The 21,747-nt window shown below is 43.3% G+C and overlaps 2 long non-coding RNA genes across 2 annotated transcripts; both read right to left on the reverse strand.

Moving 5' to 3' along the window:
- Nucleotides 1–2,568: 2,568 nt before the first annotated feature.
- LOC142657025 (uncharacterized) lies at nucleotides 2,569–4,231 on the reverse strand. Its single transcript, XR_012849789.1, has 3 exons — nucleotides 4,096–4,231; nucleotides 3,845–3,994; nucleotides 2,569–3,479 (listed from the first exon to the last, which is right to left on the reverse strand). It is a non-coding gene; the product is annotated as an uncharacterized LOC142657025 (long non-coding RNA).
- Nucleotides 4,232–12,075: 7,844 nt separating this feature from the next.
- LOC142657026 (uncharacterized) lies at nucleotides 12,076–21,535 on the reverse strand. The gene is made up of 3 exons (XR_012849790.1): nucleotides 20,953–21,535; nucleotides 15,761–15,870; nucleotides 12,076–12,160 (listed from the first exon to the last, which is right to left on the reverse strand). It is a non-coding gene; the product is annotated as an uncharacterized LOC142657026 (long non-coding RNA).
- Nucleotides 21,536–21,747: the final 212 nt, after the last annotated feature.

Here is a 21,747-nt window from a genome sequence, read left to right on the forward strand (position 1 = left end):
GTCTACGCACCCATAGGGACTCCATTTGCAGCTTTGTCATGTGCATGAGTCCTTTGGGATGATGTATTTTAATGGTCCTGAAACTACTTTGTTACGCCTCACTGCTGTCTGGGGGCGGGGCAGTGACAACCAACTACAGTTTGAGCATTTTGTGGCCTCCAGAGTGGGTGTACTTGGCTTCCCATACAGAAACTATTGACATCACTGAGGTATGAGGCACAGCATGTCGCTTGTAGTCACAGGACTAATGAACAAAATTATCTATAGCACTGGTGGGCCATTTCGGCAAGACGAGAAAAAAATAGGTACATAGAAAATGAGGTAGACTCAATTTTACAAATAAAATATAAAGTCTTGTTAGGTTAAGGAGTAGCAGGGTGTCATATAAATGTTGCCAGGTATCATAAAACATTGTGCTGTTCTTCTAAAATACAATTTTTACTAATCATTGCAGTACCGCTTTTTACCACTACGTGGCAAATGCTTTCCATAGACATTAATGTCATATCTGTGATGCCTAACTCAAACAAACACGTAGTTAGAAAAGTTCTGCTTCCAGATCATGAAGATTTCTTCTTGTACTCGGTAAGACCAGCTGCACGACTTTTTCCTGAAAATAGGTACTGTCTCTTTAAGACTTATCTACTAATCTAAAATATGCACATTACTCAACCTACTCATGTCTATTAATTTGGAAACCAGTTTAAGAAACATCATAATGTAGGCGCTGGCTCCTCCTCAGGATAGGACGTCGTCTGGAGGAATGGTGGGATCCCCATAGTGATTGACAGCTGTGCTTTTCAGTGCCTTCTGCAGCAGCTGCGTTATTTCCCGGTGGTATACACAACCTCCTTTGTAAAATATCACTGGCATCTCAAGGGATATATTTTTAAACAACATCTCTATTCTTTTATTTCCAGAGTACACAGCGGAGAAGGAGCAGCGGCTTCTCTCATCCCTCTTCTTACCATAATATTTATATAAACGCTATTTTCTGAACAAAACCGCGTTCCCAGCGAGGACAGAATGATGGATCCGACGTTCTCTGCTCTCAAACAATTGCACCATTTCCAGATTGCACATTATAAGGAAGGGAATAATATTTGACTTTGTATATCCGCCAAATTTTAACTTGTATCATCTGTGTATATGGCCGACAAGGGGGTCAAATACCCCGAGGACCAATAAAGGTGTTCGGGAAGAGCAATATGGGGCCCTCATGGGTTACTGAAGCTGGAGGCTTGGAAAATGGCAGTGACTTTGCGGCGAATGTCACCAGGACGTCTAGATGGGGCAGGGGATGGACAACGGTGGGAACCGATCGGCGGTAAAACATGTGGCAGTGATTGGAGAAGGAGCTGAGCAAAGAAGTTTAAATAGAGAAAGAGTCGGCCAGGTGAGAAGAGACAGCGGTTCCCACCATTGCATATTTAGCGGAAAGATGTGTAAGAAATGTTGGGCAAGTTGTGTAAGAAAGACTCTTTACGCACAGTTAGTTAAGCTCAGGAGGGCCACAATGGGTGGACCATGGGCTGGTATGGCAGGGTCACCCACCGGGGGATGGGGGCAAATTCTGATTTTACAGGTCACGATTGGTTGACCCAGAATAGCCATGGGGGTTGGCCAGGTGGACCGGTGATTGTCCAGGGGGGCAATCTGGGTTCAGATGGAACCTAGCTGACCTGCGGAGGTTGGTGGTCATGGTAGGCAATCCCAACTGCAAGAGCGATAAGCTGGCCCGCAGGTGTGCTCCCAGCAAGTGGATGGGGTGTGGCAATAGTGCTATGGCTCCAGATAAAACTCCAAGGTCTCCAGAACCGTAATACGGAAACTATGGAAGCTTGTGAAGCCCAACAGTTCCCATTTTATACGGCAGAATACAGAGGTTTTTCTTTTGGCTTCTATCAGATGCTACTAGGGGAGAATATCTCTGTAATATTGGTCCATACGAAGGCACCAAATGATGGGACACTGCGTGACTAGGGCTCCATGGTACAGAGTTGCGCTCACTTCATGTTCCTCAGTACATCCTCTGGGCACAAGGCTCTACTGTGTGCGTAAGACCTAATAGCGAGTGATTGCACATACACAGCTGAAAGTAAAGTTCCTTTAGTAGTGTAGAAAGAAAACGCTTCATGGCTTTACACTAAGACATAATTACCATAGAGGCAGCCCCCACAGCAGGAGAGAGGGGGCCCAGTCCAGATTGCTGTCATAGTGAGAACGTGCACAGGGTCTTCAGAGACGCAACAATGTTATGGAACACGGGAGGTGAAAAGCAAGTGGAAAATTGACAGGAATCACACAATGGGATTGGGGTACCAGGACGCGCTCTTGTGAGTAGTTAGGAGTGTGGTCGTGTCAGGCAGCAGCTGAAAGGGCCCTTATTTTTATTTTTGCAATGGGGCCTCCAGTCATCTGTGAACGTCACTGGCTTTAGTCTCCTCTGGATAGACGTATCCACAAGAGATGCTTCTATAAAGAAAACCATGGAAACTCCAACAGTAGATGAAGGAAAACCAACACTCCAATACATTAAGAAATGAATTTATATTGCAGTGTTAATAATACAAGAAGGCTGATGCATTTCGGTGTATTCTAGTTCTTAATTGTAGCATAAAACGTATCAAAAGTACCAAGACAGGTGCCGGGAGATAATCTCATGGTGTATTTCACAAACAACCACCCCATTATGCCGGTATGCCATGGATCCTGAAAGGGGTTGGGCTTTGCCAAATGATTTTATTCTTTCTGAAGGTGGGCATAGTGAGGCTTTTCTTCACACGGGGTAAAGGTCTAGTCTGCTGCCCCATTCCTGTATCTACAGATGTGTCCTTCCTTACCTTTCCTCTTATCTCAACATATCCTGAGACGTGAGGCACGAGACGACCAGCTTTGAAAAAAAACATGATTTCGCGATACCGTTTCGCGAGATGCCTATGCTGTATGCGTTTATGTATGGCCACCCAGTGGTCTTGTTGTGAATTGCAACCTGTCAAGGGTTTTGCTAACATTTCGCGATATTGTATTGAATTGGTTTAATGAGAAATTGGAGTCCTTAACCAAATTCAAGCAAAGGTGAGGGTGGACACATCTGTAAATATCCTGGCCAAGGCAAAATGGCTTTTTGGCACCCAGTGGTAGCCCCACTCAGCCACACCCCTATCGAAGCTACATCCATTCTGTCATACATGCTGGCATTATATTCTGTGGCAGTGGTCTCTAACCTGTTGGGAGTTATAGTTTTACCACAAGTTGGAGACCACAGCTCTATTGATATGCCCTACAATGTAACGCTGCTTTGTGATCAATCATATTGTAAAGAGGTCTGTGGCCCCCAGTGTGTAAGGGCCCCATTGTAATTGTAACCTCTTCAGGTTGATGGCTACTGTATATAAGATTAGACTATGTTACACTGTCTCCATGTTCAGGCCCCGGTTGTTGAGATCCAAACTGCAGAGATTTTAGGCGTCTTCACCCTTTAATGACAACAGAACTTAATTAATTTGTGAATCATTTGTCACTTAGATTTCTTTTTAACTCTTAACACTTCATTTAACAGCTTACAAATGGGTGTGAAACATGAACAAATGTGCAGTACAGAAGCTGTGAAATATGTCATTAATTAGAGGCAATCTGAGAAGCGGCGGCAGCGGCAGCGGCAGCGGCGGCGGCACTAGTCGGTTGCAGATCCTGAGAATTACACACCCAGGAATTCATTGTATCATGTTACTATTTTTTATTTCTAATAATTTGTAACAAATACTGGCATGTCCCTTTAAGTGGGATTTGTCCATTGAGTAGTCGTATTCTAGGACGGTCCGGTCATTAATGGAGAACTCACCATCAGAAATCAATGGCTGATACCATGGAGGACGTCTGGGCTAAACGCTATAAAGAGAGTATGACGTTCTGTGGGAAACGGCAGAACGAGGCCTCATCCATCACTTTGGGTGTATTGATTGATCCACATACAACGCGCAGACTCTGAAGGCTGAGAACAGTGAATTGCGCGAGCACCAAAGTCAACGCCAAAGACACATTCTCTATGGGGACAGAAAGGGCTTTTCTGACATTTCACATTGGTTTTATTACCTTGGGATAAACCATGAATTTATGATTGTGGGCGTCCAACACTTCGCGACCCCGGAATCCCGACCACCTTCACCGCCTGGATGGAGCCTTCAGCGACGACGTGTCATCACATGTGACTTATGCAGTCTGTGATTGGCTGCAGCTGTAATGTCGTAACACAACATATAGGATCAGGCAGGCACAAAATGCGCCGAATTTATCACAGTGGTGCACGCTGGAGGATCAATTTGGCGCATCTTGCATGACCTGTTAAGACACTTTTCTCTTCCTTATATCACCTTTGAGTTTGGCTTATTTTGTGCCAGAATCTTCTGACATTTTTTGGTGCTCTTTGACGCTTTTTAAGCCATGCCCCGTTCTACTAGGTTCTTTTCGAGGCACTTTTAAAAAATGTCTAGTGAGGTGCAAACATAAAAATGAGACAAATTACATCAAAAGTATCTATACGTTGCCTTATTTTCTGACTCAGTGTAAGGCCTTATTCACATGCTTAACAAGAAACGTCTGAAAATACGGAGCTGTTTTCAAGGGAAAACAGCTCCTGATTTTCAGCCGTTTTTTTACAGCCATTTTTGGAGCTGTTTTTCTATTGAGTCAATGAAAAACGGCTTCAAAAAGCGCTCAATAAGTGACATGCACTTCTTTTTATGGGGTGTTATTTGAAAATGAGGCGTAAAATAACGCCCCGTCGGAACAGAATGCCGTATCTCCCATTGAAATCAATGGGAAGATGTTTGTAGGCGGTCTGCTTCCAATTTTTCAGCGATAATAGCCCGTGTGAACATCCCCTAACAATAGCGGCAAATAGCAACAATATACATCAATAAAATGAATAAAATCTGAAGTGGAAGTGGTGATACCGGTAACTAGACACTGTCAGCTGCAGGATATATCAGTAAATTACAGATATGGGGTGTCCTCGATAAGGGGCGTCTGTTACAAGTTTCTGACCCCCCTCCCTAACACCGTTAGATAGGTGACATAGACACAAGCCTACACAGATCTACGTTGCCGTTTATGCCGCTAGCATGACTGAAAAATTGACGTTTTAATCATTTACCCTCCATATGCTAATTAGATACAAAGTGTCAGCTGGGTGTTCCTAACAAGGGAAGTGTCCTGGTTTTTTGTCCTAGTCCCCCCCCCCCTTCCCTTGCTTTTTGGTATCTGAATTTGGATCACACATAATATAAATTAGGGGACCGCTAGAGCCGTCACTCAAGAGCAAAGGGGAGGAGTTTGAGAAGGGTCTACAGAAAAAAATACAGAAAATATTAGGAAACTTTCCAGGACACTGTGCTGGTGAAGGAACGCCCAGGGGACACTTGGTATATGATTAGCAGATTGTACATGAGTGATTAAAATGTAACTTTCTGTGAATAAATAGATCCAAACTTGCAATTTCTGCTAAAACAAAAAGGTAAAGTTTTTCCAAATTTACATTCATAAAATTCCTTTAATCCGGCAACCAATGATCCACACGTCCCAATGGAGCAACTGTCTTGAAAAGTTCATTTGAAATCGATTTTGAAGGAGTTTTCTGTACATTTCTAATATACTTTATGTTTTAATTTCTCACCACTTTCAAGATCTCTGCTTGCTGGCAATCAATGAGAACTAAATGTATTACATCTTGAATCTGAAAACCCTTGCTGACCTAGAATTACTTACAGCTGATGGTTTATTACAATTGTTTCCAGTCTAGACAATCCTCACAGAAATAAACACCCTGGACTCCAGACTGATACATGTCAGGGTATGTGCACACACACTAATTACGTCCGTAATTGACGGACATATTTCGGCCGCAAGTCCCGGACCGAACACAGTGCAGGGAGCCGGGCTCCTAGCATCATACTTATGTACGACGCTAGGAGTCCCTGCCTTGCTGCAGGACAACTGTCCCGTAGTATAATCATGTTTACAGTACGGGACAGTTGTCCTGCAGCGAGGCAGGGACTCCTAGCATCGTACATAAGTATGATGCTAGGAGCCCGGCTCCTTGCACTGTGTTCGGTCCGGGACTTGCGGCCGAAATACGTCCGTCAATTACGGACGTAATTAGTGTGTGTGCCAGTGGCGGATTATCATATGGGCGATTCGGGCGGCCGCCCGGGGCCCGAGGCTCCCAGGGGGCCCATGGCAGCCCGAACCGCACATCATCTGGCAAAGGTACCTATTCAGCGCGCTAGCGCTGCTAACTAACGAAGATGAGGAGGGGAGGAGCAGGGAATTGGCCGGGAAAGGGGTAGGACACGCCTCCCTAAAAAGTGCTGGCCGCCGCCATTGAGTAACAGAACAGCGACGGACGGCTGTTCTGTTACTCCGAATCTGCAAGACAAGAGCCGGGCGGTCGGTCACCGGCGCTGAGGTCAGTACAGCAGGCTTATCCTCCTGCCCAACTGGTTCCCGACCGCTGGCTGTATTTTTACGGCCAGCGGTCAGGGACGGGTCCTTAAAACCCGAGCCATAGACTTTCTACGGCTCGGGTTTTAACTTGCTGCCCGCGCGATCGGGCAGCTGAATGTCGGGTCTCCGGCTGTCAGTGACTGCCGGGGACCCTGAGGAGAAGACAGAAGCAGCTTTCGCTGCTTCTGTCTTCTCCGATGTCTTCTTACACAGCGTTCAATGAACGCTGTGTATAGGAATAGAGACAGCAGCAGCGGCGCTGTCTCTATTCCTCCCGGTGATCATGTGACTGGTCACATGATCGCCGGGTGCCGTTAGTGGCAGACTGTTGCTGGGTCTTACTAGACCCAGCACAGCCCTATTAGTGACAATCGTCACTATGAGAGGGCTGATTTCCCCTGTAACTGGGGCTGTTGTACAGCTCCAGTTACAGTGGAAAAACATGGTGTAAAAGAAAGAAAAAAAAAAAGTTCCAAAAAGGTATTTTTTGACCTTTGAGGAACAGACCACAGTGATAAAAAAATAATAAAGTGCAAAAAAAAAAATGAAATAATAAATACACATAAAATACCCACCCCCAATAAAAAACGTCGTCCCCCCCGCCAATCATTGCTGTAACGCTAGCGCTGACCCAATTACCCTAATATAGACATGTAATATATTAACATTTACGGTAAACAATGACGATTACAAATAAAAGGTCTATTTTAGGGTAAAATTATGTTATTACCAAAAAAAAATAGCTGAAACATAAAAAAGCTTATTTTTTTTACTATTATTTTCAAACTTTATGAATAAAAATTGTAAAATAGCAAAAAAAGGTGTGTATAAAAACGATAAAAAACGAAACCTGCATTGTCTACGGAAAAAACGTCGCAAAAATCACGTCGTTTTTATTTATTTTTTATAAAAATGTGTGTTTGGTGCAACTTTGTAATTACGTTTTATTAAAAAATATTTTTACTTTTTGAGATACAGCTGCTTTGTATCCTGTATCCGTCAGGTCAGCAGGACTGACAGGATCAGTGACACGCAGGATCCACCTCAAATCTATCACATCTAAGATTATAATTTAGCGCAGGGCCCGTTTCACTGATCCCGTCAGTCCTGCTGACCTGACGGATACAGGATACAAAGCAGCTGTATCTCAAAAAGTAAAAATATTTTTTAATAAAACGTAATCACAAAGTTGCACCAAACACACATTTTTATAAAAAATAAATAAAAACGACGTGATTTTTGCGACGTTTTTTCCGTAGACAATGCAGGTTTCGTTTTTTATCGTTTTTATACACACCTTTTTTGCTATTTTACAATTTTTATTCATAAAGTTTGAAAATAATAGTAAACAAATAAGCTTTTTTACGTTTCAGCTATTTTTTTTGGTAATAACATAGTTTTACCCTAAAATAGACCTTTTATTTGTAATCGTCATTGTTTACCGTAAATTGTAATATATTACATGTCTATATTAGGGTAATTGGGTAATATATATATATATATATATATATTTATATATAAAATTATGATATAAAGTTTTTAAATGTGTACATAACCTTGTGGCACTATATACAAGGGGGAGCGCTGTGTGCCACTATATACAAGGGGGAGCGCTGTGTGCCACTATATACAAGGGGGAGCGCTGTGTGCCACTATATACAAGGGGGAGCGCTGTGTGCCACTATATACAAGGGGGAGCGCTGTGTGGCACTATATACAAGGGGGAGCGCTGTGTGGCACTATATACAAGGGGAGCGCTGTGTGGCACTATATACAAGGGGAAGCGCTGTGTGGCACTATATACAAGGGGAGCGCTGTGTGCCACTATATACAAGGGGGAGCGCTGTGTGGCACTATATACAAGGGGAGCGCTGTGTGCCACTATATACAAGGGGGGGCTGTGTAGTGCTATCCACAGTGGTATGTGTGTGGCGCTCTTTATAGGGGGGGCTTTTTGGTGCTATTTACAAGAGGGGGAGGGCTGTGTGGCGCTCTCTACAGGGGGCTGTATGGCACTATCTATATGGGGCTGTGTGTAACGCTCTCTACGGGGAGGATGTGTGATATATAGAGGGGGCTGTGTATGGCGATATCTATGGGGGTGTGTAATATCTACAGGGGCTGTGTGTGGCACTATATACAGGGAGCTGTGTGTGGCACTATGTACAGGGGGCTGTGTGTATGTGGTGTTTTACAGTGTGTGGTATTATATTCAGGCGCGCAGTGTTTGGTGCTATTATATTTAGGGGTACGGTATGTGGCACCATGATAACTTTATTTTCGTTTATAGGTGTGGAAATGTTGGAAAAGTGAGGAGATGTCTGAGTGGCAAATTCTGCAGAAATGAGTCATGGCCGGGAGAAGTCGTCATGAGCGCTGGACCGGATGGAGAAGAAAAGAGGAAAAAAACTACTAGAATCTTAGACGTCGTCACCTGTGAGTCACTAGATTTATAGAGAATCTGTCACCTCTCCTGACATGTTTATTATATGTATTGTATTTCACAAAAAGTCTTTCTGCAGTCCAGGACTGATAGACAATTCCCCTTGTCAGGAGGTTGTGTCCCTGCACAGTGTGATACTCTCAGTATGTAGGGACACAGCCCTGTGACAAGGGAAATCGTAACACTGTTAATGCTTGCCCAAAAAAGTAGTGTCAAAAATAGTTACGGCGCGGCAGGGCGGCGGTGAGGAAGGGGGGCCCAAGTTTGGGTAACAGCCCAGGGCCCATGGTCTACTTAATCCGCCACTGGTGTGTGCACATACCCTAATAATACAGGAGAGAGATTCATGCTGCTGATGTATGTCATACATGTATGACGTATTGTCTAGACTGGACACAACTGTAACAAACCTTCATCTGTGAGAAGTATTACATTTTTACTCTATGAATGTAAATAGTATTTTTTTATTTCACTGACAGTATGCAGAGATCTTGAAAAACAAAGTATATTATCAGGTTTATTAACCTTCACTATACATTGATTGAGCTTTGAAAATCCCTTTCATCTAGAAATCCATCAGTCTGAGGTTTTTAGGAACCACTAGAGGAGAACCGAGAAGTGTGGAACCAGTATAATCCCCAAATTCAAGAAAAGCGTCCGATAGGAAAAGGTTGTTAAACATTTATTTTTATAGAAAATAAATCTTGCACACAGCTTGTGAGCTTGTAATCTTTAATGTCTTTAAGGCACTGTTATAAGCCACATGGGAGATAGGAAATCACTTTGCATATTTTCCCTGTGCTGAGTAAGTCATTAGGGTGTAATATATACATTGCTATATATCAGATCCAGAGACAGATGGATGTGCAGTCACTTACATATATATATATATATATGTCCTCTCTACTAAAGCCAACGAAGTGCATAATACCAGGAGCCCGGGAGATATTTCACTTTCATTAGACTCCTAAAAGGTCGGGAGAGTAGCGAAGCTTACTGAAGATAGCACATACATGACATTACTTATCCTGTACTGATCCTGAGTTACATCCTGTATTATACTCCAGAGCTGCACTCACTATTCTGCTGGTGGAGTCACTGTGTACATACATTACTTATCCTGTACTGATCCTGAGTTACATCCTGTATTATACTCCAGAGCTGCACTCACTATTCTGCTGGTGGAGTCACTGTGTACATACATTACTTATCCTGTACTGATCCTGAGTTACATCCTGTATTATACTCCAGAGCTGCACTCACTATTCTGCTGGTGGAGTCACTGTGTACATACATTACTTATCCTGTACTGATCCTGAGTTACATCCTGTATTATACTTCAGAGCTGCACTCACTATTCTGCTGGTGGAGTCACTGTGTACATACATTACATTACTTATCCTGTACTGATCCTGAGTTACATCCTGTATTATACTCCAGAGCTGCACTCACTATTCTGCTTGTGGAGTCACTGTGTACATACATTACATTACTTATCCTGTACTTACCCTGAGTTACATCCTGTATTATACTCCAGAGCTGCATTCACTATTCTGCTGGTGGAGTCACTGTGTACATACATTACTTATACGGTACTTACCCTGAGTTACATCATGTATTATACTCCAGAGCTGCATTCATTATTCTGCTGGTGTAGTCACTGTGTACATAGAGTACATTACTTATCCTGTACTGATCCAGAATTATATCCTGTATTATACTCCAGAGCTGCACTCACTATTCTGCTGGCAGAGTCACTGTGTACATACATTACATTACTTATCCTGTACTGATCCTGAGTTACATCCTGTATTATACTCCAGAGCTGTATTCATTATTCTGCTGGTGGAGTCACTGTGTACATACATTATATTACTTATCCTGTACTGATCCTGAGTTACATCCTGTATTATACTCCAGAGCTGCATTCATTATTCTGCTGGTGGAGTCACTGTGTACATACATTACATGACTTATCCTGTACTGAGCCTGAATTATATCCTGTATTATACTCCAGAGCTGCACTCACTATTCTGCTGGTGGAGTCACTGTGTACATACATTATATTACTTATCCTTTACTGATCCTGAGTTACATCCTGTATTATACTCCAGAGCTGCACTCACTATTCTGCTGGTGGAGTCACTGTGTGCATACATTGCATTACTTATCCTGTACTGATCCTGAGTTACATCTTGTATTATACTCCAGAGCTGCACTCACTATTCTGCTGGTGGAGTCACTGTGTACATACATTATATTACTTATCCTGTACTGATCCTGAGTTACATCCTGTATTATACTCCAGAGCTGCACTCATTATTCTGCTGGTGAAGTCACTGTGCATATACATTACATTACTTATCCTGTACTGATCCTGAGTTACATCCTGTATTATACTCCACAGCTGCACTCACTATTCTGCTGGTGGAGTCACTGTGCATATACATTACATTACTTATCCTGTACTGATCCTGAGTTACATCCTGTATTATACTCCAGAGCTGCACTCACTATTCTGCTGGTGGAGTCACTGTGTGCATACATTGCATTACTTATCCTGTACTGATCCTGAGTTACATCTTGTATTATACTCCAGAGCTGCACTCACTATTCTGCTGGTGGAGTCACTGTGTACATACATTATATTACTTATCCTGTACTGATCCTGAGTTACATCCTGTATTATACTCCAGAGCTGCACTCATTATTCTGCTGGTGAAGTCACTGTGCATATACATTACATTACTTATCCTGTACTGATCCTGAGTTACATCCTGTATTATACTCCACAGCTGCACTCACTATTCTGCTGGTGGAGTCACTGTGCATATACATTACATTACTTATCCTGTACTGATCCTGAGTTACATCCTGTATTATACTCCAGAGCTGCACTCACTATTCTGCTGGTGAAGTCACTGTGCATATACATTACATTACTTATCCTGTACTGATCCTGAGTTACATCCTGCATTATACTCCAGAGCTGCACTCACTATTCTGCTGGTGAAGTCACTGTGCATATACATTACATTACTTATCCTGTACTGATCCTGAGTTACATCCTGTCTTATACTCCACAGCTGCTCTCACTATTCTCCTGGTAGAGTCACTTTCAGCAATGTTGTTGTTGTCAGACAGTCCCGTAACAGTTCCAATAATGCAAGGGGGCTGTTCGGTTTTTTTCTACATCAGATGACTGTTCAGTGCCTGGAATATAGTCGACAGAATGTAATTTAGCAAAGCAAACTCTGTGCAGACCCTGAACAAGAAGAACATGCTGGGAAATGTCAGCTCTGAAGCCAGAATGATTGTGAGTGCAGCTCTGAAGTATAATACAGGCTGTATACTCAGGTAGAAGTGCTGCAATATATTTATACAATTGCTATTTTTGGTACTTGAATGTTATGTAAGTGTTACTACATTTGATGAATAAGAATCCAGATTGGGTGATGCTTCATATTTTCTACACAAAATAAAACATTTTGGGCAGAGTTTCTCATTAAAATATTTTAAGCATGTTTACGATCTCATTAACTAAGTGAATTCCAGGCTCCTATATAATCAATTAGCAATTAGGCTCAGAGCGCCCCCCTGCATTGAGCTCCAGTAGTTATACACAGGGCATCCTCTTGTGTACAGAAAAATTGATTCCCCCATGGGATGAAAGGTTATCTCAGCTCATTACTGGAGTACAGGCAAGAAATACATTCCTGTTCTTGTGCTTTCTGTATTCTGTAATTGATTTTACAGTAAAACCCAGAGATGACCACATAAGATACTGATACACAGGATAAAAGGGAAATAGAATGTGTATATCCCTTTAAATGCGCACTGAACGACCCCTCTACACTGTCTGTCCGCAACGAGTCACCATCCCTGGCAGATCTTTACATAAGGTACTCATTTGCATGATTATGCTCACAAATGTCTAATATACTTTGCATTTCAATTTCTCATGTTTTTCAAGATCAATACTTGCTGTCAGTGAATGTCAACCTTCATTGTTTACTTTCAGATGCTAAAAATCTGTCCTGGTCATGTGATGATCGTAAAAGTGTGCTGCTTGATACAAGACAGAGCTCTGATATGTATAATGAGCCGTCACTTGTCTAATCAGCACATGATCGGGATAGATTTTTAGCCTAAAGGTTTCCAGTTTGCGGACAGCAAGCAGAGATCTTGAAAATGGCAAGGAATTAAAACACAAAGTATATTAGAAATTTGCAAAACTATTCATTATACAGTGATTAAGCTTTATTTACCTATGACCCGAAACCCCCTTTAAATATAAAATGTATCGCATATCTTCATGCTATTTTATGTGCTCCCAAAAAGTCATATAATGTTGTTGGGTTTTTCTTGAAATCTGAAATTGCATGAAAAAAATGTAGGCATGAAATTACATGTGTCCATCCCCCCTCCCCCCAAAAAATAATATTACTGGTGATAACTTGCAATTTCGCTCTACAATCCACCACGATAGCGCATAATCACGATGAGCCGTGAGGCCTGGGTTGATTTCCTGAAGTGATCGGTCAGCCCCTCTATACTAAATTTTGCATCAGAACCCAGAGGGTTAACACTATTCTTAGCCTAGAAAATTGCAATTGACAGCAATCAAGTGAGTTTAGGAAGATGGTGGTCTGAGCTCCCCTTCCCCTCCCGTACCTAATCACACCCCTCCTTTATCTAATTACTACTTCTAGATTCCCATTTGGTGCACGTTTCTGCAAATCAGAGAATCTGATATCAATAAATGAGGCGCAGAAACAAAAAAATGTCCTCCGATTTCCATGTTAGAAATTTCATAGTATGAATTATATGGGAGACAGGTGCCCTTTAAACAGGGGAGTCTGAGAGAGCCCACCGAAGTCTGAGAGAGCCCACCGAGGTCTGAGAGAGCCCACCGAAGTCTCAGAGAGCCCACCGAAGTCTCAGAGAGCCCACCAAAGTCTGAGAGAGCCCACCAAAGTCTGAGAGAGCCCACCGAAGTCTCAGAGAGCCCACCAAAGTCTGAGAGAGCCCTCCAATGTCTGAGAGAGCCCACCAAAGTCTGAAAAAGCAGTCCGAAGTCTAAGAGAGCCCACTGAAGTCTGAGGGAGTTCACCAAAGTCTGAAAGAGCCCACTAAAGTCTGAGAGAGCCCACTGAAGTCTGAGAGCCCACCAAAGTCTGAGAGAGCCCACCAAAGTCTGAGAGAGCCCTCCAAAGTCTGAGAAAGCCCAACGAAGTTTGAGAGAGCACGCCGAAGTCTGAGAGAGCCCACCGAAGTCTGAGAGCCCACCAAAATCTGAGAGTCCACCGAAGTATGAGAGAGCCTATCAAAGTCTGAAAGAGAAGTCTGAAGTCTGAGGGAGCTCACCAAAGTCTGAGAATCTTAGAGAGCCCACTGAAGTTTAAGAGAGCCCACCAGAGTTTTGAGAGAGTACTCTGAAATCTGAGAGAGCCCACCAAAGTCTGAGAGAGCCCACTGAAACCCGAGAGAGCCCACCGAGGTCTGAGAGCCCTCCAAAGTCTGAGAGAGCCCACTGAAGCCCGAGAGAGACCACCGAAGTCTGAGAACCCTGCAAAGTCTGAGAAAGCCCAAAGGAGTTTGAGAGAGCCCACTAAAGTCTGAGAGAGCCCACCAAAGTCTGAGAAAGCCCACCGAAGTCTGAGAGAGCCCACCAAAATCTGAGAGAGCAGTCTGAAGTCTGAGAGAGCCCACCAAAATCTGAGAGAGCAGTCTGAAGTCTGAGAGAGCCCACCAAAGTTTGAGAGAGGCCACTGAATTCTGAAAGAGCCCACCGAAGTCTGAGAAAGCCCAACTAAGTTTGTGAGAACAGACCGAAGTCTTAGTGAGCCCGCCGAAGTCTGAGAGAGCCCTCTAAAGTCTGAGAGAGCCCTCCAAAGTCTGAAAGAGCACATCAAATTTCCCCTAAGGGCTCATTCACACTTCTGTGTATCTAAACCGTATTAATTCTGGGTTTTTTCATTGAAGAATCAGTGGCAATACATTTTTTTCACTTTTCCGTTTTATTATACAGCACATGGCAGGTTTTTTCAATACACAGCTTGCTCCAATGTATCCCTATTGGTACTATTTTTAGCCTATGGAAGTCAATAGGTTAATTTTAATAACGTATCTTCCATTTTTGCATAGTTGACATGTCTGTATTTGTTCTGCTTTTTTAGATCCATAATTCATCAACATTACAAGAAAGAGCAAAAATAATAGTTAATTCTTTAACACAAAAACAAACAAATATGGATGAAAAATGGAAAAAACTCAAAACAAAATACAGAAGAAAAACTGAATTATAAAAAAAAATATGTAACTCTTAGGCCTTATTCACACGAACATGTTATACGTCCGTGCTACGCGCGTCGCACGGACCTATGTTAGTCTATGGGGCCGTTCAGACTGTCAGTGAATTTCACGCAGCGTATATGCGCTGCGTGAAACTCATGACATGTCCTATATTTGCCCATGTTTCGCGCTGCACGCACCCATTGAAGTCAATGGGTGCACGCAAATCGCGCTTGGCACACGGAAGCACTTCCGGGTGCCACACGTGATTCGCGCAACAGCAGTAAAATAAATGAATGAAAACAGAAAAGCACCACATGCTTTTCTGTTTGCAAACAGAAAACCAGAGTGTCATAATGATGCCGACTGCGCAGAAATCACACAGCCGCGCACCATATGGTGATGACACACGGACCTTTTGCGCGCGCAAAACGGACACCTCCGTGTGAATAAGGCCTTAGATCTGGGATGGAATGGGCAGGGACTGTTCAGTCAGACCCCTAGAAATTTGATACCCACCCGACAAACTTCACTCCGCAAGGAACACTTCCAAAACAGCCCGAAAATTGCCTTTTTATGCACATTTGCATGAGCCACGCCTCCTTTGAGGTCCAGTTCGCAGGACAGTCCTGCAAAAAAACGGGAGATATGTTTACATTGTATCCATTTAAATAGGACAGAACGGTGACTAAGTAGCCAATTGGCATGACCGAGATGTTTTTCAGTGATGCTGATTGGTTAAGAGCCACAACACCAATAAATTTAATATACTTCACATTTTTGGGTGCAAAATATTGGTGTAAAAAAGAGAAAAGTGTCGAACGTGCTTAGTGAGAAATGATATTTCATACTTTTCATCTTTACTAAAAACTATGGAAGGAGGTTAAATACGTCTTGAATTACTCCTCATTTTTGGAGGTCACACTGATCTGGGTCAACTCTACCCTTCAAAGCTTTCAAGGGAAAAAGTTTTGGGAGACAAGGGGTATAGGGAAATTTTCGTAGCTTCTAGACAATGGTACTTTTCGGTCCTTCAAAAAGGGCTTGGTCTCCTGGATGGTCACTTTTTGCACTACTCCCTATTAAAACATTTTTGGGGACGGTGGGAGATAAAGATAGACTTAAAATTATTCCATTTCACATAGTAGATAGAATTAAAGAGCTAGTAATAGGAAAGGGGTAAGTTCTAAGCTATATAAACACATAGCGACTTATGGATTTACTGGGGATGATAGTAAAACACAGGAGAAATGGGCACAGGAAACTGATCACGACCAGGGCTGGAATGCCCGAATATTTCTAAGGGGAGAAAAAAGGTTTCCATGAGTAGTTTGCACCAATTCCCACAACAAATATTAACTTTTCAATTATGTTACACTCCAAAATTTCTGCACTCAATAGGGTATCGTACTTCATCCACTTGTTTAAGATGTAAAATGTTAGACGCGGATTTACTTCACTTAATTTGGCGCTGTCCTACACTTCATTTATACTGGGATGGGCTCTTTAATTTTTGGAATATTACCTTTCATGTGGTTTTGGAGAGGAGTGAATCATTGCCACTTTTGGGAGATTCGACTTCTACTTCTTAAATTCAGGATTATTCACCTATTGAGTTGTTATTACATAAACTTTCTCTTGCTCGACTGCACATTTTTTAAAATTGGTTTTCGACTTTATCACCCAGTTTCTTAGCATGGAAACGTCATGTACATGGAGTTATTCTTTATGAGAAAATCTTTTTGAGAAGAGGCCAGCCTCCGAAGATCCAAAAGAAGCGGCAATCGTAGATTATCTGTTTAGCTCCTCTTATTAAAGCCTCATTTATTTACTTGAAATGTTTTTTTTGTCTCTCATGCTGGATTTGGGGAGGAAGACGATATCTTCTTATTGAAATTGAAGTAGGACGGAGTATGAAAGTATTATACTAGTCCTTCTCAATGACTTATATATATATACTAGTCCTTCTCAATGAATTAGAATATCATCAAAAAGTTTATTTTAGTAATTCAATTCAAAAAGTGTCTCTCATATTCTATAGATTCATTACACGCAGAGTGATTTATTTCCAGCATTTTTTTCTTTTAATGTTGATGATTATGGTAACAGTTAATGAAAACCCAAAATTTAGTGTCTCAAAAAATGAGAATATTATATAAGCCCAATTTCAAAAATGATTTTTAATACTGAAATGTTGTCCTACTGAGAAGTCTGTCCAGTATCTGCCCTCAGTACTTGATCGGGGCTTCGACTCTGCATGAATTACTGCATCAATGCGGCGTGGTATGGAGGCAATCAGCCTGTGACACTGCTGAGGTGTTATAAATGCGGCGCGGCATGGAGGTGATCAGCCTGTGACACTGCTGAGGTGTTATCAAGGCAGCGTGGCATGGAGGCAATCAGCCTGTGGCACTCCTGAGGTGTTATCAATGCAGCGTGGCATGGGGGCGATCCGCCTGTGGCACTCCTGAGCTGTTATCAATGTGGCGTGGCATGGAGGCGATCAGCATGTGGCGCTGCTGAGGTGTTATCAATGCGGCGTCGCATGGGGGCGATCAGCCTGTGGCACTGCTGAGCTGTTATCAATGCGGCATGGCATGGAGGCGATCAGCATGTGGCGCTGCTGAGGTGTTATCAATGCGGCGTGGCATGGAGTCGATCAGCCTGTGGCAATGCTGTGGTGTTATCAATGCGGCGTGGCATGGAGTCGATCAGCCTGTGGCACTGCTGTGGTGTTATCAATGCGGTGTGGCATGAAGGTGATCAGCCTGTGACACTGCTGAGGTGTTATCAATGCAGCGTAGCATGGAGGCAATCAGCCTGTGGCACTGCTGAGGTGTTATCAATGCGGCGTGGCATGGGGGCGATCAGCCTGTGACACTGCTGAGGTGTTATCAATGCAGCGTGGCATGGAGGCAATCAGCCTGTGGCACTGCTGAGGTGTTATCAATGCGGCGTGGCATGGGGGCGATCAGCCTGTGACACTGCTGAAGTGTTATCAATGCAGCGTGGCATGGAGGCGATCAGCATGTGGCACTGCTGAGGTGTTATCAATGCGGCGTGGCATGGGGGCGATCAGCCTGTGACACTGCTGAGGTGTTATCAATGCAGCGTGGCATGGAGGCAATCAGCCTGTGGCACTGCTGAGGTGTTATCAATGCGGCGTGGCATGGGGGCAATCAGCCTGTGACACTGCTGAAGTGTTATCAATGCAGCGTGGCATGGAGGCGATCAGCATGTGGCGCTGCTGAGGTGTTATCAATGCGGCGTGGCATGGAGGCGATCAGCAGGTGGTGCTGCTGAGGTGTTATCAATGCGACGTGGCATGGAGTCGATCAGCCTGTGGCACTGCTGTGGTGTTATCAATGCAGCGTGGCATGGAGGCGATCAGCCTGTGGCACTGCTGAGGTGTTATGGAAGCCCAGGTTGTATGATATCGGCCTTCAGCTCATCTGCATTGTTGTGTCTGGTGTCTCATCTTCCTCTTGACAATACCCTATAGATTCTCTATGGGGTTTAGGTCAGGTGAGTTTGCAGGCCAATCAGGCGCAGTGATTCTGTGGTTATTACACCAGGTGTTGGTACTTTTGGCAGTGTGGGCAGGTGCCAAGTCCTGCTGGAAAATGAAATCAGCGTCTCCATAAAGCTTGTCAGCGGAGGGAAGCATGAAGTGCTGGGAAATGTCCTGGTAGACGCTGCGCTGACTCTGGACTTGATATAACACAGTGGACTAGCACCAGCAGATGACACGGCCCCCAAACCATCACTGACTGTGGAAACGTCAGACTGGACCGCAGGACACTTGAATTGATGCCTCTCCACTCTTCAGCCAGACTCTGGGACCGAGATTTCCAAATGAAATGCAAAATTTACTTTCATCTTGAAACAGGACTGTGGACACTGAGCAGCAGACCCGTCATTGTAAAGCCTTAGGAAACCTTTGCAGGTGTTTTGTGTTGATTCGCTGATTAGAGTATCACACCACGAGGCGACAATCTGCAACTTTTACCCATTATTAGAATTTTCTGAAAGACTAAATTTTGGGTTTTCAGTAACTGTTCCCATAATCATCAACATTAAAAGAATAAAATGCTGGAAATAGATCCCTCTGTGTGTAATGAATCCATAGAATATACGAGTTTCACTTTTTGAATTGAATTACTGAAATGAATTAACTTTTTGATAATATTCAAATTCATTGAGAAGGACTAGTATGTCAAGATAATCTAGGACGGATGTCTTTTTGTTTTTCTACTTTCCTATTTTTGTCATTTTTTCCTGTAATAGCAAACTAAAGAAAAATAAATCACAAAAAACATGGCTAGTGAGATTTTAGCATACTGCATGTGCTATTCTGATACATTTGGTGCAATTTGCTCCATTCTTACCAATTCATACATTCATCCTATAATATTATTGGAATTAAAAAGCAACTTCTGATCAGGGCAGTGCTGGCGGGTAGTGTGACCTGGGTACCCGTGCCAGTAAGGGGCTACAACAAGCCACTCTGCCTTGGCCAAGGTGTTTATATACAGTGCTCAGACAGCAAAGTGAATCTTGGCCCCGGTTAAGTAAAAGTCTGTCTACAACCTCATAAGCCTGACTACAACCTCATATGTCTGACTACAACCTCATATGTCTGACTACAACCTCATATTTCTGATTACAACCTCATAAGCCTGACTACAACCTCATAAGCCTGACTACAACCTCATATGTCTGACTACACCCTCATAAGCCTGACTACACCCTCATATGTCTGACTACAACCTCATATGTCTGACTACAACCTCATATGCCAGACTACAGCCTCATATGTCTGACTACAACCTCATATGTCTGACTACAACCTCATATGTCTGACTACAACCTCATATGCCAGACTACAGCCTCATATGTCTGACTACAACCTCATATGCCAGACTACAGCCTCATATGTCTGACTACAACCTCATATGTCTGACTACAGCCTCATATGTCTGACTACAACCTCATATGCCAGACTACAACCTCATATGTCTGACTACAACCTCATATGTCTGACTACAATCTCATATACCAGATTACAACTTTATATGCCATATGCAGTGCAGTAGTCATGCAGATTAACAACTCTGTAGCCATACTAGTGCCATTCTGCCAATGGACTGTCCTGGGGCATAGTTGTAATGTAACGTTATGAAGCAGCTATATATCACTGTATGTCTATGAATACCCCTTGACTATAAGTGACCCCTCACGCTGGACCTGTCATCTCCAGCATTGATGCACGGAGCAGTATTCGCCCTCCGCTCAGCTCGTCTATCTGATTGAGTAATAAACCACGCTGCAATGACGGGGTAATTTGAGGAGGATTGAACCTCATTGATTGGCTCTGAGGGGCTATTGGTAGACTGACAATGAACAAACGGACATGTAATCATTGATGACAGCACCTCCTGTCCCTGCCCCCCACTCTCAGAATAATCAATGAGGGTCTTTTCAAGGAACCCTGCACAGCGAAAGCTCAGATCCACCAAGAAACTCAGAGCCCAATTACACCGCATTACTGCCTCGGGTTGCTATGGAGAAATCATCACTTGGGGTGGGGGGTTTCCAGTAAGGTAAATGGAACGGATTTCATATAAACCAGAAATCTTTAAGATCTGAAGAGCAGGAAATGAAAGGCTGAGGAGCGAGCGCTGAGATCAGCGGGGAGCGTTCACTCTCACCTGTCATCCCTGCAACCTGCAAAATTGACATTCATGTTAGTGGCCGGCTGCAATAATGTCTCTTCATGACATGGGAAAATAGCGCCAGGGTTTGATTATTGACTTCTCCTAGAAAGACCTCTTGATGCCTGGAGGATGACACAGGGGGGAAACAACAGGGCAGATGTGCGGGAAATGGAAAATCCCTTTAAAGGGGAACTCCGTTTCAGGAATGGGGGTCGACTTTTGTCAAATACTCTGACCTGCTTCTATTATTGTATCGGGTATAACATGACTAGTAGATACAAGAGTCACCCCAAAAATTCTATTAGTCTGTAAAATATCCAAGGGTAATTCAATGGCGACTCAACACACAATAGAAGAAGAAATGCGACTGTAGACATTCATTTAAGGGCTGTGAGGGGCACTATTATAGGCACACTGTGGCAGGACATTTCATGATGACACTTTGACAGATGATAGTTTGAGGAAAAAGTGGCAGGCACTATTATGAGGACACTTTGGAAGATAATATTATGACCACACTGTGACAGGCACTATTATACCGACACTGTGGCAGGCACTATTATACAGACACTGGCTGGCACTATTATACCGACACTGTGGCAGGCACTATTATACAGACACTGGCTGGCACTATTATACCGACACTGTGGCAGGCACTATTATACAGACACTGGCTGGCACTATTATACAGACACTGGCTGGCACTATTATACCGACACTGTGGCAGGCACTATTATACAGACACTGGCTGGCACTATTATACAGACACTGGCTGGCACTATTATACAG

The sequence above is a fragment of the Rhinoderma darwinii genome, chromosome 7 (assembly GCF_050947455.1).
Source record: "Rhinoderma darwinii isolate aRhiDar2 chromosome 7, aRhiDar2.hap1, whole genome shotgun sequence".
NCBI classification, from domain to species: Eukaryota; Metazoa; Chordata; class Amphibia; order Anura; family Rhinodermatidae; genus Rhinoderma; species Rhinoderma darwinii.